Source organism: Protopterus annectens, chromosome 3.part1 (genome assembly GCF_019279795.1).
Source record: "Protopterus annectens isolate FY-2018-M chromosome 3.part1, PAN1.0, whole genome shotgun sequence".
NCBI classification, from domain to species: Eukaryota; Metazoa; Chordata; order Ceratodontiformes; family Protopteridae; genus Protopterus; species Protopterus annectens.
Window position 1 is genome coordinate 719,240,256 of NC_056732.1, and position 17,593 is coordinate 719,257,848.

The following is a 17,593-nucleotide window of genomic DNA, read 5'->3' on the forward strand; positions in this document are numbered from 1 at the left end:
CTAGTGAGTGGAATAAAAAGAAAGTGAAGTTTAAAAAGAGGGTAAAAATAAAAGAAAATGATCTGGTTAAGAAGTAAAAAGAACTATTTAGAGGCTCTGACAAAGGTAAAAGTATAACAACATAACTGGAATCTCACAGAACAGGAGGAGGCACAACTACAGAGTGCTAAAGAGAAAATAAGGGTGTACCCTGGATAAACTGCATGAGTTTAGAATGTTTGCTTTTTGATAAATCCAGAGCACAAAAACACCTGGCACAATGACTGAGGTGACAAAGAAGAAAGGGCTGCTGTCAAACTTAGGGAGCCTACAAAAAGAAAACTGACCAGAGATCCTATATAGGTATTACAGACATTTCTGAAATGTTATGAAAATTTGTATAAAGCAGAGGAGGAGTGAAATCAAGAAAAAGCACAAATGTAAATTTATGGAAGACTTACATATGCTAAGAACAGCAGAATATGAGGCTCAACAACTAACAGTTAAGACAGGAGGAGATGAGACAAAAGTGGTGATGTATAACCAATCTACAGTAAATTCTCCAGGAACAGATGGCATTCCGGTGGAAGTTTGGAAGTTAGGAGAAAATGATAAAGATCTGGAAGGTTTTGTCTAACAGTATTCTAAAAGGAGGAGAGACTGAGACATCCCTGAAAAAAAGCTGTGGTGGCTGTAATACCTAAAGACAGTAAAGAACTATCTAATCCAGCTTCATATAGGCACATTTCAATTCTAAATCATGATTACAAAATGTTTATGTCTATAATGGCTAAAAGAATGGCAAAGGTGATGCTAAAATTGATAGATATGGACTAATGTGGTTTTGTGGAGGGGAGGCAAACATTTTATAATATTAATACAACAATGATGATCCAGACAGAAGTAGAATATAAGAAAATAAAGTTCTTGTTGGTGGGTCTCGATGCAGGAACAGCATTCGACAGAGTATAAGATAGGATGTTATGAGTAGGGCAATTTAAGCATCTGGATTTCCTGACACAATAAAGTTAATTATAAAGATATATGTGAGATCAGAGGAAAAAAATTAAGTGGGAAAGTTCTTCTCTGATAAGTTGTATCTGAGCAGAGGAACCAGGCAGGAGTTTCTTCTTTCCCTTTTGTTATTTGTGCTACATTTAGAACCACTGGCAAAGGCAATACGGGACTCAAATTCAAGGATATAACTGGTGTGGTGTTGAAGAAAAGTTAGCTTTATTTTCAGGTGACACTATTTTCTACCAGAAAAGGACACTTCAGTGTTGTGGAATATTCTGAGATAATTCAGGTTTTTTGGGGGATATAAAATTATTGAAGACATTACAAAGGCCAGAGCTATAAACTGTGTACCCACTCGTGAATTGGTCCAACAATGCCCATATTCATGGTGACATAATAAAATGAAGTACTTAGGATATGGTTACTGTAGTTAAGGATATGTGGGAAGAGGCTACACAAAAGATAACAGAAAAAAATGAGAAACTGGAAGCTCTTGCCTATGGACATGGATAGCAAGATACAAGCAGTAAAAATATTTTTAGTCCCTTTAGATTTATACACAGGTCAAGCATATTATTATCAACCAGTGGAGATGATGTGGACAGTAAATTAATAAAAGAGTTGAAGGATTCTATTTGGGAGGTGAAGAGGGCAACAGTCAAGTGGGAAAAGCTGATCCTCTGAAGAGAACAAGGAGGTTTATGATTACTTAATTTGAAGGGATATTTGTAGAGCTACACAGGTAAGGTTCTAATACATAACACAAGCAGAAAGCTATCATTCAAAATGGAAAGGGATGATGAAGAAACAGGGAGTTAATTCAAGTAGTAAGGAAAGAGTAGGATTTTGGATGCAGATCCTTAAAAAGAACGATAGTTGTAGAGAATATTACATTAATAAAGTAGCAGAAAGTATACTAAGAACTAAGCCAACACAGGAATGGATAAAGAAGAGTCTGCCGATAAGGACAACTGTAATCAGGGGTACTGAGAATAAACAACAATGGGCTGGAATTTACTGGAGGAAGCTGGCGAAGGAACCAAGGTATTGAGAATGGTTTACCTTTACAACATCACAACACACTTATGCGACTTGTCATATATCCAACTCTAAAGGTTGGAAACTGCAATTTCAAATCCTGAAAACACTGAAAGTGCTAAACATCGAAATTCAACATTCTGGGCATGTTATTTCTTTGTAACACCTGTCATTTCCAGATGTATATAAACACCGTTATGCAGGAGGGCAAGCCCCCCTGCTAATTTGATATACAAACTCCGAGACTGCACTACAGTGAGGGAAGGGGTACATGTTCCAATCCTCACTGTAGTGCAATCACCACTCAAAAAGTTGGATTCACATGAGCAAATGCACACTGTCATTCGCTCATTTGTGAATTCGGCAATTCATTGTAGTTATTCTGAACTTTTGCAAACTTCCTTTCACACATTTGACTGTCACACGTGCACTTCAACCATGTAAAGGTAAACCACTGAGAACAAATAATTAGAGAAGGAAATGTAACAGAATGGGAAGAGGCTATGAAGACATTTGGACTGCAGGCTAATGATCGTCTTTCCTATGAGGGAGTGATTCCTCAGCATAGACAAAGAGAAAAGGATAGGGGAATCCTAAATGAAAGACCTGCACTGGTTGAGTTTTTAACTGAATCTAGAAGAGAAAAAGGGATAATTATAGGGCATATAAAACACAGTACAATAACTATAAGAATCAATCAGAAGAGGTCAGAAAAGATTGGGAAGAGAACTTAAATACGAATTCACAAAGATACAATTGGAGGACACATGTATGGCTCCCAAATATAGAAGATTTAGGATTTTTGCCTGGAAGTGTTTGCATATAAACTTTTATACCACAAGCAGACTCTAAAGCATTTTTTCTCAGGTATATGACAAATAATGGAGGTGTCACAGGGAAGAAAGAGGTAACTGGTAATATATGTTTTGGGAGTGTAATTATTTGTCAGACTTTAAAAATTCTCTTCAGAGGACTCTGTCGGGGATACTGGGCATGCAAATGAGTGCAACTATGGAAATTTTTTTTTGAGGTGGAATACAGGATCTGAATTGCCTAGATATAGTAAGGTTTTAAGTTTAATTCTGGTCGCTGCTAAAAAAGCTATTCCAAGAAAATGGATATCAAAATCTAAATCAACTTTACTTGAAGTAGTGAATATTGTAACAGTGAGAAAAAAAAAACAGGAGGTAGGATCTTTAGAAAAGGACAGGAATAAATTACATGGAAAAAATGGAAACTGTGGGAACAAGACATACAAAAAATGTTTTGGAGGAGGAATGATTTTTTTAGAGAAGGAAGGAACTGAATAGTTTATGTAATGCTGCCTAAACAATTCATATGGTGTACAATGTTTGTAAACGTGAACTTGTTAATATGGTTTGATTATTTTTATAGAAGTGTAAGTTTGCCTATGTTACAAATGAGATATATATATATATATATATATATATATATATATATATATATATATATATATATATAGGGTCTACTTTACTTGATCTAAAACACATTTGACTGACACCCATTTGACCGACACCCAAATGACCTAAATTTCATTTGACTGACTCCCATTTCACTGACAGCTTACAATGCTGAATTTCAACATACTAAATCTTAAACCATAGTCAAGCACACTTAGAACACAAATAACTAACCCTTTCCAGTACTTAAAAACTACTTACTAACCGTCTTAACAGAAACAGGACAATGTACAGCTAAACTAGGTAGGGGGCTATGCCCCCCCCCCCCAATTATATATACTAACTCCAAAATCGTACTACAGTGGGAAAAGGGGCATATACCTTTAACTTGCCTTATAGTACTCTACCTGCTGCCACTACTGCTGGGAATGCACAAAACATTCGCCAAAATACTTTAGATACTTCTCATAAAAATGTAAATAGAAAAACCCACATTTAGAAACACTACTTTTTACATGACTATCAGAATTATAACAGTCAGCACTATAAGCTACAGTAGTTCTTTTTATCACAAACAAGTTACAGGTGAAAGAAAACCTACAACAAGTCTATGTCTTCCATGTTGGTGAAATGGGAGTTAGTAAAATGAGTTTTAGGTCAAATGAAATTTAGGTCAATTGGATGTTGGTCATATGGTTGTCAGTCAAATGAGGTTTATGTCAAGTGAAGTGGACTCTATATATATATATATATATATATATATATATATATATATATATATAGTTTCTCTACATAAACATGAATTGTTGAAATATCGAATTTCAGAAAGTTGTGTCCATGAAGTTGAAACTTCAAAATAACAAAAGTGCATAAGCATGAATAGGACTATGTTGAATTCACACGCATGCATGTGCATCATGTTACGGAAATGTTTGGCTGGGACGATGTCTGCAGTTTAAAGTGAGTGAGTGTGCATGAGTGTTTTTGTAACTTGTACGAGTGAGTTAGGGTAGGGAGGTGGAGGTATAATTGTGTGCGTTGGCTGTGTGTGATTATTTTTTTCTTTACTGTTTGTGCGATCTACTTTACTGTTTGTGCGATCTAGAGTATATATAACTAGGGGGGTGTGAGGAGTGCAGGGGGGCTTGCCCCCATGCATTTGTGCAGTGTAGGCGTGTGTCTGTGTGGTGTTTTGTTGTATTTAATTGTCTTGTGGTGTGGGTGTTATGGTTTGTGTGTTGTGTGCTGTATTGTGTATGTTTGATGCTTGGTTTCGTGATTGTGAAGTGTCAGCATTGTGATGGTTTCAGCTTTATACTGTCGAAATGCTGAAATACGATATTTCAGCATTTTGGTAATATGAAGTGAAACCATATATACATACATATATGTATGTGTGTGTGTGTGTATATATATATATATATATATATATATATATATATATATATATATATATATATAAAATACACATATATTTGGTTTAACCCAGTTAAGTTTTCCCTGACAGGTAAAAGGCCTGCAGCCAGTACAGTAGCAAGGGTGGGGCGAGTGGGCACGAAGTGTCAGGGTAGCTATTGAGAAATGCACTTCCTTCATTATTTTCTGCCATTACAGTGGAAGCTGAAGTATTTTTTTTTTTTCTTTATTTTTTTTTATTTATTGCTCTTTGCTGAACAGCTTATGGAGGCATAGATCAGCTGTAGGAAGACTGGTTCAAGCGTGTCAACTTGCTTATTTTATTTTTGGATCTACACTCCAGTAACTGAGGTGGTATGGTGCCACAGTGGGAATGAGCACTGCGAATCAAATGACCCAGCTACAGCTTTGCCTGCTCCATCTCAAATAGGATCTTGGGAGGGAACCTTTGCTTAGTATTTCATGCTATGAAAGGCCCTATGCATTTTGGCCATGTCTAATTCACAGAACAAACAGCAACACCCAAACCAGACAATTAAACCTCCAATGTAGCATCAACATGACCTGCTAGAGTAGCAGGATTCTTACTGTGTGTCCCTCACCTTTTGAATGGACTCCCTTTTCACACCAAGCAAAATACTTCCATGACTACATTCAAAGTCAATGTCAACAACTGGATGAACCACAAATTTCTGCCTGGTATTAATGGAAATAATCTGTCCAGTGGAAACTAGTGTACTATTGTCATTACAAGGGTACCATGATTCAGCTTCTCAACAGCCTTTCAAGATGTATGTTTAGTATTAACCAATAAACCTAAAGATTAGAGGCACTGTCATACAATGAATTCACTAAACTAAACCAAGTTATGTTTAAGTTACAGCAAGCTAAAGGGTGACATAATCCTACTTGTCACAGAAAGCAAGAAAGACTCCCTTAAGAAAAACAACAGGATGGCAGATGCAGGTGTTTAGAAACAGAACAGCTACTGGCATCATCATACTGAGAGATAGATGCAGTGCTACACAGCACACAGACTACTGCTTTATCCTTTGAATCAAAGGAAGAACAAAGCTACAAGCAAGGCAATTTGGGGGAGGTCTAGATTCTGAGGCTGCAAGTCTAACAACTTTAGGGCCTACCACAAGATGGCACAACATAAATAAAAATCCGGAACAGATGTACACCAGAACTATGGAAGACACACTGGTCAGACAGCCTGGATAAGTACTAAGATCAGGTTTTGTAGTCAGCTCTGGTAGGCCCAAGTGATCAGCGTTCAATTAGCAGCTCTAGTGTTTCAAAGTGTTGGCAGGGAACAATAGGTGTGCCCATTCTACAACAGCAATATGTGCAATAAATCACACACTGCTACAATTCCTTGGAGAAAGGGTGGTGGTGCAAGTGTGTATGATGGAGTGGGCTTTCAGCCAAGCCACTGCTTAGTGACAGCCTTCAACAGTGAATGCATCAAAGCATACACTCAACAAGGGGAAGGCATTGCAGCCTGCTGCAGTGACAGAGTTACCTTGTTCTCCCCATCTACTGGGATGGTGTTAGGGCTGGTACAAATATCCTCAATGCTGGGATGCCAGCAACAATACAAAACACACCCTATATGACGGCCCTCATCTGGAAGGCTCTTACATTCATACATATGGTGGGCATCTCCCCCAGTATTCAGCAGGTAGCATTGCAATCCAAAGACAGTGGCTTTCAGGTTAGACTACACACTTACGGGGAAGGAGTTAAGAATACAGTCTGAATGGATCTAGGCAAGAAGACAGAATACAGATCAAGGCAGTGGAACAAGACATAGTTTACAAGCAATGGCTTCAATCGGGGTACATACACTCGACAACAATGATGATTTAAGCATCTATGTTTAGCCTGTGGCAATCAACATCCCTTTCCCATACTGTAAGAAGAATTCAATTGGGAGTTGCAGAACCATATTCAAACTGCTGAGGACTGGCAAAGTAGGGTCATTAATGAGGAGGACAAAGGGGCAATGCCTTATGATTCATGAGAAAAAAAGATTCCAGTCAACTGTTTAAAGAAATAATTTAAAGTAGATCCACAAAAGTCATACACAAGAAAATGGGAGGAATATAAGAAAGAAAGTCTGACATTAGCTAGACAAAGAATAGACTTGAAAAAGAATGCAGATAAATGTGTTACATACAAGCCTTAATGACCCAAGACCTTTCTATCTTACCAAGAATAAAACAGTATCCTTTACAGAGTTGATATGCAAGATGGAACCATATAAATTCATACCGATAACCTGCCTACTGTATCATGTGGTCAATCAGTGAACAATTTTACCCTGCAGGAATAAACGTTACTATGTGTGTGCGTATTCTGCATGAGTCTAAACAGAGAGCTGAAATGTATGCGTCTGACAGCAATCATCTGATTTTGATGTTAAAAATTAATAATCAAGTTGGCAGGGTAGACTTTCATTTCAGTAGCGGCAGTTGATGACTTTACAGCAATGTGAACTCTAAGAAGCTCTGCTGACCTGTGATATTACATCTGGGGTTAGTCACTTTCAACCACAAAATGTCTCAATACCTACTCACTCTAGCCACTTTACTTGACTACATACACACCTCAGATGCCAGACTGTGATCTAATAAACAAGTAATAACAACAGCAATGTATTTCAGTTTATTTTACTCAAACACACAGCTGTTCAGCCAAGCCTGATCTACTGTTTTAACTGTGATCAAACGACAGCAAGGTCAATCAGTTTCGCCCACAGACTGCCTACATTCTCACCAATTGCAGCCTTTTACTAACCACATACAACTCAGATGTCTATGATCAAATGAATAAAGAAATAAAAAAAAATTACGGCCACACTAAAGTACGCCAGCACACTGCTGACAGCACATACTGTGCAACCTCCTGCAACTCTCCTGCTTGTACACATACACATCTACCCACCAGTTAAATCCATATTGATGACTGTGTACACCTCAGATGTCTAAGTGTAATCAAATGACTGAATAGTAAAATAATAGCTACAGTAATGGGTTTCAGCTCATCACTGTCAGACACGTACAGTGAAACCCACTACAAACTCCTCTGCACAAGCTAACACCCATATCCACAAATGTGCCCAGCAATTGCAGCCACTTTACTCACTACACATCAGACATCTTACTGTGATCAAGAGAAGGACTACATTAACATTGGCTGTGGTAATGCATTTCAGCTTGCTGCTGTCAGAAACACTGCACCTGCATCTGCATAAATGCATGCGCGCGCACACACACACACACACACACACACACACACACACACAAACAAATACTTAACTGTCCAAGCTGGAAAGCAGTAGTGATAGCAGATTTTATTGAAAAAAATGCTCACAGTCTCATGAAGAAGTAATTTTGCATTATTTTAGTTTTGGTTTGGGCTGCATCAGGCACCAGACACCCATTATAGCCTAAACCAGTGGGGAAAGGATACTTGATACCTTCAGCTAGCAGCCCCCATTGAAACATTGTTTGTCTGGTCCTGAAATGGCAAAAGGACCTATAAGATTTGACTGCTTTAAATAGCCTAACAGCGTTATCTGGCTGTGTTTTGTTTTTAATAATCAGATCTCAAGTTCCAAAATGGGAAAGCTGATTACTTTAAAAAAAAAAAAGTACAATTATTATGGAACAGTTTCACCTCATAAGTGCAGTACTACAAGTAACCCACTTAAGACATATATTACAACAGCTTTTTTGCATACTACTTGCTCATTCAGTATAGATAAGGATATGAAAGACATGATATGTGAAGGAGGAACTGCAGAGATAACTGCATGCTTATGAACTGCATAGTAGTATGTTACACATTTGAAAAAAGATCAACACAGTCTTACATGTGATTATAGTGCTAGAAGCATATAATGACAAAAATGCACAGTTACAGGCAGCTGCCTGTTTGTAGAAGCATTTCAATTCAACAAATAATCTTATCTGATGCATAGATTTTGTACCATTCATAAAAGATAGGATTCCAATAAGTACAAAAATACTTAAGGGCAGGGCCAGCCTTAGATAAATTGACACCCACGGTGCCACCCCCCACTGCCCACCCTATCCTGGCCTACTCACAACATCCATCAAGATTACTTTTTTGAAAGACAACTTTTTTCATCCAATGATTGCGTGAACAAAAACTGTGATCAAAGGGCATTTAGTCTTACTCATTTACTTTGGGGGTTTTTTTCCGCAGCCTTTTATTTAATTTTTTTTTTATCTTGCAGCTTTTTAGCATATCCTAACAGACCAAGACTGTAGTGACGTTTGTTACAACAAATAAGATAATGGGTCAGGGTTCTTTAGGAAGTTGAGGTCTTCAGCAATTTATTGCACAGCAAGAAATTCATTGTAATGACCAAGTACATGTCAGCTGAACAGCTTTTGTTTTTTCTAGATAGTGGAAAAGTGGAGTAATGTTGCTTGTACCTACATTTTTCACATGAGTGGTAAAAGATAAATTAACTCCAACAGAAATATTTGTACTAAGCAAGGGATCTGGGGAATGCTAGGCCCTCAGAGGCTATGAGGTTTCCAGATGCTCTGAGATGCACTTTAGAGTTTTTAAACAACCTTTTCATCCAATGATGTCCTGAATAAAAACCATGACTTAGGAAAGAACTACAGTAAATTAAGCTGGATGTCTGGGGTCTGCTACCCACCTAGAACCATGGGGCTATAGATGCATAGCTCTTTTCTAGGTTTTTGATTGAAAGAATGCCTGAACAAAAATCATGTGTATGGCAAAGAAATTCAGTCTTTCATCAAGAAGTAAATTGTATGCAAGTTTTAATGCTCAGTTAACCAAATACCAGTTCACTACAAAATGAGAAGATAAATGCTTGTGAGGATACATATATCCCCTACCTATAGTGACACACCGTGCAAGTGTCTAAAAGTTTGAGAGAAAAATTAAAGAAATAATGACCACAAAGTCTCTAGCCCAACATATAGTTGACTCAGTAATGTATTTTACCTTTGTTTCAAAAAAACAATTGTCACACATTACACATTTCTTCACATACCTCACATTCATCTGAAAAAAAATAATAAGCAAACAGCAATGGGCAGCTAGTCATTTCTCTCCAAAAATAGCCTTAGCAAATACACCTGCTCTGTCTATACATATCAGGTGTCCAGTTAAGTACTTTATCTTACTTCTCACAAATGCACACTAGTCCTGCAAAGCCAGTGAATGAGAAAACACAAGCAGTTTCTTTCATCCAGCCAACCCCAACCTTCACCCAGCAGTTACAGCCATGATGTCTGGTGGCAATATAATATTAACTCACCTCCAAACAAACAACTTGCCACATATTAAAGTATTTCAACTTGCTCCACCAAATCCAGAAATATTGCCAAACATCTCTGGCTGATCACTGCTAGCACTGTAATAAAAACAATATTTTAACACTTCTCACACTCACCACAGCTTCTTGACTTCAATCATGCCATTCCTATTATCTTATCTCAAATGTTCATCATGTAGGTATTTATATATCAGAGTGCTTAATACATCATGGGGTCACTTACAAACTGAATGTTACACAGTGAAAGGATTAACAATATCAGCTTAAGCAGATTAAAATCATTTACATTTCTCTTTCAGTTTAACATCATGCACTCCATTCACACTGAAAAACCTTTTTGATTATCCTACAAATTCGATTGAACAACTGCTCCATCATATATAGTGCCACTCTTGTCAAGCTTGAAATGTTTTTCAGTATTTGCAGTGTTGGCACCATGGACAAAAGAAATAAATGTATTTATTTCCAATAAATAGGACCAAATGGATTATCATGACTTAGTGGCACTAATCAATGAACCACTACAGAGGCAAGCTCTGCTTTGGGGCTGGATCACACACCGACAAAGGAACAGCTGAGGCTGCCCCCACTGAAGTGAATCCTTCAAACTCCAATACTTTGTGTAGAGGGTGCTACTGCCCCAACAGAATTAGTCCCTTCCTATTCGTACAGCAGAATAATAATGTACCAACAGCAAAACAGGAAATGCGATATATTAACAAATCTACAAAAACAGACTCACACCATATATCTCAACTCCTCCTGTCGTAGACCAAGTTAGACAATTGCTCTCCTAATACAGTTAAAAGTATAGAATTATACATTTTAAATTTTCGCTAAACAATATTTCTGCAACACGTTACAATTTGCTAATTACTGATAAGGTCCTCTGAACCTGCAACTAAACTGCACACACTATAAATTAGTGGGGATGTTCTTCCATGTACTTTTCTAGTCTAAAATGTTTAACTTAATCAGTTTTAACACCATTTAGATGAAGGCATGAACCCCTTCCACTTTTAGCAGTCAGCAGTTATCCTTTCTACTGGTGTGTTAATCCACTCTTTCTAGGAACTCCACATAAGGTTCCGACCTCATGGCTTTCTGGAAGAAGCACCCTGCCTCTCTGGCAGCTTTAGTGACACACCTGCACTACAAAAAGATTTAAAATTATGTTTCTTGCCATCTCTCTTACTCATAGATTCTGAAATAAATATATCCACTGTGCACAGTAATCCATTTTAAAGCAGCAGCTTTAACATATTAACTAAATTCCATAGCCTCTTGATACAAAATACAACCAATTTGTTTCCTGTGCATCTGACAAAAGCAGAGCAACAGTCATCAAGTCAGTAAAGTAAGGCACTAAAGATTACCAATACCTGCAAACTTAATGAAGTGTGACTTTCCACCAACATTTGAATGCTGTGAGGTCTCTGCTCTGTGACTTTGCACGTTCATCTCTAATGTGAGGTGACTTGGTGAAGAGCAGCACCCGATACTGCTAGAGTGTTGTTTCAACAGGGACTTTACTGACTTATTTACTTTTTAGAGCAAAGAAACAGTTTCATTGTTCTTAAAAAAATAAATATAGAAAGAGTGTCTTACATGCACAATGCCCCAGGCAGCTGCCTAGTTTGCCTATGTGTAAGGTCAGTGCTGCTTGAATGGCTGGTTAGAGGGAAGAAAAACTATTTATACTGCTATGAGACAAAATACTAAAGCCTAGAAGCAATACAATGATGCAACACAGGGATGAAAGAAAGTAAGTAAGAGAACTATACCAGTTATGACAGCATTTATACCTCCATAAAGAAAAATGCCTACGGATAGGTAATTTTCAAGCATATCAGCAACAAAGCACACAGGGTGAATTCAGCGAGCAATAATGCCCAACAGGGGGCGGCCACGGTGGTGCAGCGGTTAGCGTTGCCGCCTCACAGCAAGAGGTTCTCCGTTTCGATCCTCGGCTGGGGTGTCTTCTGTGTGGAGTCTGCATGTCCTCCCTGTGGTCGCATCGGTTTCCTCCCACATCCCAAAGACATACTGTAGGTGGACTGGACACTCTAAATTGGCCCTAGGTGTGAGTGTGTGTGTATGGGTGTGCCTTCTGTGGAAGGTTGGGTGCCGGACTGGCAACTTGACACTGTAAAACTCCACTGCCAATCATGAGCAGACAGGTGATCCGCTGTGGCGATCCCTAACCAGGAAAAGCCGAAAGAAGAAGAAGAAGGGTGTCTGTTAATGTGCAATTAATGTCCGCCCACAGGTATTATGAGTAAGGGCTGTACACCCCTAGAAGGGTGTTAATTACACAACACACACCCTGGAAGGCATTTTTTGCACTTAGGGAATAGGCTCTCTGTAAAACTGTTGTGTTTTACTTATTTTTTTAAATACATATTATTATTATTTTTTTTTTTACATATTTTTGATGTAAAATAGTTCCTCTGCCTAATGTTTCAAACTTGCTGTAGTATATGTTAATGGTGTTGGAAGAAGCATTTTACATCCAAAATATAACACTTAAAAATGATCCAGGCATTTACTTTATTTGTGGGCCCCTTATTCCTAAATTATTTGGTTTGTTGCTAGTCATTGGAGATTGAAGTTACAGTAGTGAATCAGAAAATTCATACTAACACAAATCCTTTCAATTAAGCAAGTCTGTAATTTTATAAGAGCAGTAATTAAAATCTGTTCCTATTTTTGAGCCTTTGTTTCCTCTTTATTTTAGGTTTTATCCCAATTTCTTCACCTGAAAGGTCCAGAGTTATGCAACTGTCTTTACTGTCCTCTCAGTCTCTCACATACAACTCTGTTTCAGAAAATGTATGCTAACACAAACCCTAATTATCAAGTAAAATATGTTCCTATTTTGAGCCTTTGTCCCCCGTTTATTTTAGGGTTATCCAGATATTTTGAGCTAATAGTCAACAAGAGCATACTTTTCAACTGTCCAGATTTTTGGCTTGTATGTTTGGTCCCATCCTGATAAAATGTGTAGTGTTCTGGCACATCACTGGGGACTGAAGTCATTAAATAATTGAGTTTCAGACTTAATAATCCTTCAGATAATACATGCTATTAGAAATCCTGTTGTTCTAGCAACTTTCTAAGTTTATAAGAGCAATATTTAAAATCTGTCCTTATGTTTGGTCATTTGTCACTCGTTATTTGTGGCTCTGTCCAGATTTTTTGTGCCGAGAAGCATGGTCAAGAGGTTTGCAAACCTCTTAACTGATGCTGTTAGTTACACAGGGATCACTCGCACTCTTACACACACACACACACACACACACACACACACACACTGTCATGCATATATTCACTCACACACACAGAAACAAACTTTTTTTGGTTTCATTTATTTTACACTTCCTAAATAGCAAAAACGCTGCTTAGCGACAGCAAGAGAACAGCTTGATCAATCTCTCATTCGCATACATGCATGCACTGTCACACACAGACATAAACACTTACGCACTTTTTTTTTAAATTTTTGGTTTCTTTATTATTTTACACTAACTAAACAGCAAAAGCACTGCTTAGTGAGCATAAAATAATGGTAGCAGTTAGGTTTTTTTTCAGTCTGTGCTCCACTGTAGCTCGATATGCTGCCATGAAGCGGTGGAATCATTTTTTAGATGGCATTACTTGAACATTACACTCAGGGTGCTGATGTACAATTTGCCCATTCTCTATGCCACATTATGTAACTATTTTCCTGGTAACCAGGTTAGCCATGCTGGCATGGTCCAATTACAGAAAAACTCTACTTAACAGTTTGTAATAAATTAAAACATTCTAAAAAAGTATAGTTTTGTCATTATCTGCTTCCTTTGCAGTAGCCATATTAAAGAATGTCTTTTTTTTTGTTAAACAAGTATCATGCAATTATGCATTTCAAAAGCAATATACACTAGATAAATGGAAATGCACAATTTCTGCACAGGTACTAAACTTAACAGCAAGTATGTATAATTATATGCAATTTATACATATATAGGTCATACAGCTGTACTTGTGCTAAGTATGGTAAGCTACCAGTGATAAGAAAGAAACCTGCAAGTTTGGATGTTTTTGAATAATATGGTAAAGTAGTAGGAGTTTCTGAAACCTATAAATGAAAATATTCTCAGATGCCTTACAGAGGAAAAATTATAATAACTCCAGACCACATCTGGTTTCCTAAGTCCAACATTATTTCTCAAAGAATATTACCTTAAAGTTTTCTCGGTCACAGAAGCATTGGTAAAGAGGGTACACATTTAAAAAAAATCAAAGCAACTGCCTCTTAATCTGACAATCAAGGGATTTTACACTGAGTAACAACAAGGAGGTGGAAGTAGCTGTCAGATAAGCAAGCTCACAAAATGCTTCACTCTACAATACTGCTGATTACAAAATGCAGGCAGTCAGTTCTGTGGCACTCCAGGATGGATTCCCACATATCACCCAGATCACAAAGGATCAATTGACTACCTGAGCACTGGAGAGGACAATGAGGAAGGATTAGGACTAAGTGGCTGAAGCTGACCCAACCATCCTAGGAAAGGGAAAGAGGGCAGTCTGACCTGATGCACGATTTACCACCTAATGAAGATAGGTGCCTCAGCATGAGTCATGATGAGCAAGGATGGCAGTACTCCCTAAACCGCACCCAGCACACTAATCACATTTCAGTTCATACACAGACTGCAAACAGCACACTAATCACATTTCAGTTCATGCACAGACTGCACTCAGCACACCAATCACATTTCAGTTCATGAACAGACTGTACACAGCACACTAATCACATTTCAGTTCATGCACATACTGCACCCAGCACACTAATCACATTTCAGTTCATGCACAGACTGCACCCAGCACACTAATCACATTTCAGTTCATGCACATACTGCACACAGCACACTAATCACATTTTGTTTCATGCACAGACAGCACACAGCACACTAATCACATTTCGGTCCATGCACAGACTGCACCCAGCACACTAATCACATTTCAGTTCATGCACAGACTGCACCCAGCACACTAATCACATTTCGGTTCATGCACAAACTGCAATCAGCACACTAATCACATTTCGGTTCATGCACAGAAGCATGTGAGCACCATCAAAGCACACACTGTGAGAGTCTGTGGACGTCATACTGTTGTAGGCATCAGCATGAAGGCACAGCTCAAAGCACCCACCTGTCACTGTTTCCTACATGAGCTCATGTTCCATACTCTGCTCTTCTACCAGTGGTTGAGATGTCATGCAGAATAGAACTGTGAATGGATGGAAGGGGCCTATTAGCTGTCAACTACAAGGGGCACAAAGATCATAGAAAACTATTTCAAAAAGAAACGTGCAGCAGAATAAAACATTCACACAGAAGTTAGTTCTGGAAATAAAGAATGCTATAGAAAAATTTTACTGTGATTCAACAGAAAAAGTATAAAAACTTATCACATATGCATGAGATAGTTTATCAGCATCGTAGCACTTCCACAGAATTTGTAAATGCCCTCGGGCCGATAGCCTAGTATGAACCTATGAACCTATGATGTGGACAATGATCATAAATGCCCTTAAGTACCAGGAGTACAAACAATAAATCAATGGCATGACACATTCTGTGCAAGACCGAAACATGGTAGGAGATTATGTGGCAAATGCTTGTCATTCAGTTGGGCCATTAAGTGACAATTATGAAAGCAAAAGCAGGCAATAATTACATGGTACCACCCCATAACACACTGCAGTACGTTTCCAAACTATAAAAACTGGTTCAGCATTACAACTACACTAGAACCAAAGAATTAATAATGCCACTGAGGGTCCGGTAATGGTAAAAACAAATTTAATGAATTACAAATGTACTTTATTCTGATGAAGTCTCCCTAGTGGGACGAAAGTGCTCAATATTTCATTAAAATTGTTTTTACCATTACCAGACCCTCAGTGGAGTTATTAATTTGTTGGCTCCTTCTGCAGTAAGTTTCATAAAGGAAAACATTCATAAAGATGGATTTGTGGATATTCAAAACAAATGAAAGTTACAAGGCCCTTATTTCCCACAGCATATAAGGATATGTGGGTGGCACAGTTTATCAGGATGACATGCTTCACTGTGTTTTGTGAGGCTCTAAGGCCAGCCTGGCTAAAGTGAAAGCAAGACTATGGCATTATCAAGGCAGCATGCAACAGCAGGCAAAGTGAAGAATGAGTTTTATTAGCTAACAATAAATAAAAATCAGGCAGCAAGACATATAAGAGAATGTCATATACTTCACAGCGACAAATGGGATGTTGGGTTACAACTAACATTACAGATTCATCAGTAGTTACACTGCATGCATTCTGGGAAACTACTGAGGAGCTTAGCCCAATTTCCCAAATGACTGACAGTAGTACTGTCTGGTTAAATAACTTGCTCAGAATCACAGATTCTGAAGTGAGAACAGCTCAAATCTAAACTTAAGAAGCAGTTTTTGAAGGAATCCAAATACTCTTGCTACAGAGAAAATGGATAGCCACCACTGCTCTAGTCAAACATATTGTCACTAATGTCTCAAGCTACCTACTAAATGGATTGCTTCTGCATTCTAGCTACACTATATCAACTGTACAAGTGTATTACAGCTACTACGTACCATTGCATATAGTGTAAAAAATGTCAAAACAAGTTGTATAACAGAGATGCATAATGCCTGTAACTACCAGTGTCTACTGCACGCATGTATACAACTATAAATATTAAACATACTTCTAATCAATTTGTTTTGTTTTCTGTATACAATTCCCTGTTGAAAACTTTATGTCTTAATTTCATGTATGTTAACTTGTGCTCGAGTTGTGTCTGAAAAGGGTGTCCACCAGTCCACTTACCTGGTAATCAAAACAAAACAAACAGGAAAACAGACTGATGGACTCAAACTCCAGACTACAAGGACAGATCATTAACAGCTTACAGCCTTAATTTTTCATGCTAAACTGCCAAGCTGTTACTGTTAACTGCTACACATTGTTCAGGGCTTAGGATCATTTGGTCTTCGTCCCAAAATGGTAGATTACTGCTGATCAGCTACTGGCTGTGAGAGTCGCTTGAATGTGAATGTTAAAATGTTACAGTCAGTAGCTGCAGCACACCTGCTCATGTCGCCAGCTTAGCTGAATGGATTCATTTAACATACACGGCGCAGACAGAGGGAAGCTCCACAGCATTCACCATGTAAACTGAATTTTAACATTTAACATTTTAACATTTTAGTAGGGCACTGCTATCAGCTTTCTGCTTCTTATGCAAACAAGGGTGAGGAAAAGGTTCAACTAAACTGCATCCTCAATGAATAGGTCAACCTGTCTTCTGGAATT

The 17,593-nt window shown here is 38.0% G+C and overlaps 1 protein-coding gene across 5 annotated transcripts in view; it reads right to left on the bottom strand.

The window, feature by feature from the left end:
- Positions 1 to 17,593, bottom strand: part of CARMIL1 (capping protein regulator and myosin 1 linker 1) — a 4,434,936-nt gene that overhangs the window by 1,459,333 nt on the left and 2,958,010 nt on the right. The window lies entirely within an intron of this gene.